Below are 2,471 nucleotides of genomic sequence, written 5' to 3' on the forward strand. Positions count from 1 at the left end.
CTGGACGCATGCCCGAATTCAGTAGAGGTTCAAACCCGATAAAGTGATTAAAGTCTTGGCGATATGGGGAGTTGTAGGAATGCATGAACCGTCGCTTCGGACCCTGTCCTTTTCTGAAAGGGCGTAGCCACGAATTACTTTTCGCCGTGGCACTTGGAATTGATACCGGGGGGGCAAGTTGCAAACAAGCGTGAAAAAGGAAGGGGAGATCTTCCACAAGGAAAAACCGCAATCCGTGTAATATATGGTGTTCAGAACGCGGTGGCCGATAGAAGAATTTGTCGCGCGTTAGGGGGAACGGAGAAAGGCCTGACTTACCGCCAGGGTTTCCCATATGGAGGCCATGAGGACAGGACCCGGAAGCAGGTTGGGGAAGCAGAGTGTCCCAGACGGGACCGTGATGGGCCTGGCCCGTGGTAGAGGCGCAGGGATGGGACCCCTGCCAGTCGAGGATCCACGGCGTTGTCCTCGCTGCATTCCATCTTGTGGAGTGCCTCTTGGCGGCCGATGCGGGCACTCACAGTGCCCTTCAGGGCCCGAGGTGAGGGCCCAGCAGGCGTCGCGGCCCGGACAGCCGGGCTTTCCGGCCAATTCTCCTGGCGTTCTGCCCAAACCAGGATTGGTTTGGGCAGAGCCTTCGTGGCTAACGGCGTAACAACCCTGCGGACCGCCGTGCTCTCCATGGCCCAGGGCCCTTTCGCCCAGGGCATGTTGCTGCCGCCAAGAAATGGCTCGGAAAGGCGGCCCACCCGGCGCCCGGCGCGTGGGCGTTCGGACAGAGTTGAAGAGCGGGTGGTGGCCTGGTGTGCGCCTCTGTCTTTGGGTACATGGGCCGGCCAGGATAGGGATGACCTCATCTTGGTCAGACAGGTTTATCTCACTCTGAGGTTGTCGAAGCACCAGAGGGGCCGATGGAGACTGCGTGGTTGGGAGATGCGTGGCTGCTAGGGTTTCCCATATGGAGGCCATGAGGGACAGGACCCGGAAGCAGGTTGGGGAAGCAGGCGAGTGTCCCAGACCGGACCGTGATGGGCCTGGCCCGTGGTAGAGCAGGGATGGGACCCCTGCCAGTCGAGGATCCACAGGCGTTGTCCCGCTGCATTCCATCTTGTGGAGTGCCTCTTGGCGGCGATGTCAGTGCGGGCACTCACAGTGCCCTTCAGGGCCCGAGGTGGTGACCCAGCAGGCGTCTGGCCCCAGACTGCCGGGCTTTTCGGCCAATTCTCCTGGCGTTCTGCCCAAACCAGGATTGGTTTGGGCAGAGCCTTCGTGGCTTGGCGTCGGGCAACCCTGCGGACCCCGTGCTCTCCATGGCCCAGGGCCTTTCTCGCCCAGGGCATGTTGCTGCCGCCAGAAATGGCTCGGAAAAGGCAGCGGCCCACCCGGCACCGGCGCATTGGGCGTTCCCGGCAGAGTTGAAGAGCGGGTGGTGGCCTGGTGTCGCCTCTGTCTTTGGGTACATGGGCGGCCAAGGATGGGGATGACCTCATCTTGGTCAGACAGGTTTATCTCACTCTGAGGGTTGTCCGAAGCACCAGAGGGCCGATGGAGACTGCGTGGTTGGGAGATGCGTGGCTGCTTGGTCTAAGGGTTTCCCATATGGAGGCCATGAGGGACAGGACCCGGAAGCAGGTTGGGGAAGCAGGCGAGTGTCCCAGACCGGACTTCGTGATGGGCCTGGCCCGTGGTAGAGCGCAGGGATGGGACCCCTGCCAGTCGAGGATCCACGGGCGTTGTCCTCGCTGCATTCCATCTTGTGGAGTGCCTCTTGGCGGCGATCGGAGTGCGGGCACTCACAGTGCCCTTCAGGGCCCGAGGTGGGGGCGGCCCAGCAGGCGTCGGCGCCCGAATGACTTCGCGGGCTTTCCGGCCAATTCTCCTGGCGTTCTGCCCAAACCAGGATTGGTTTGGGCAGAGCCTTCAAATGGCTTGATAAAACAACCCTGCGGACCCCGTGCTCTCCATGGCCCAGGGCCCTTTCGCCCAGGGCATGTTGCTGCCCAAGAAATGGCTCGGAAAAGGCGGCCCACCCGGCACCCGGCGCATGGAAGCGTTCGGAGCAGAGTTGAAGAACGGGTGGTGGCCTGGTGTCGCCTCTGTCTTTCGGGTAGCATGGGCGGCCAAGGATGGGGATGACCTCATCTTGGTCAGACAGGTTTATCTCACTCTGAGGGTTGTCCGAAGCACCAGAGGGCCGATGGAGACTGCGTGGTTGGGAGATGCGTGGCTGCGGGTCTAAGGGTTTCCCATATGGAGGCCATGAGGACAGGACCCGGAAGCAGGTTGGGGAAGCAGGCGAGTGTCCCAGACGGACCGTGATGGGCCTGGCCCGTGGTAAGCGCAGGGATGGGACCCCTGCCAGTCGAGGATCCACAGGCGTTGTCCTGCATTCCATCTTGTGGAGTGCCTCTTGGCGATGGTCGCGGGCACTCACAGTGCCCTTCAGGGCCCGAGGTGGGGGCCCAGCAGGC

This window comes from Mustela putorius, unplaced genomic scaffold (assembly GCF_011764305.1).
Source record: "Mustela putorius furo isolate JIRA1106 unplaced genomic scaffold, ASM1176430v1.1 tig00000095_pilon_pilon_pilon, whole genome shotgun sequence".
Taxonomy (NCBI): Eukaryota; Metazoa; Chordata; class Mammalia; order Carnivora; family Mustelidae; genus Mustela; species Mustela putorius.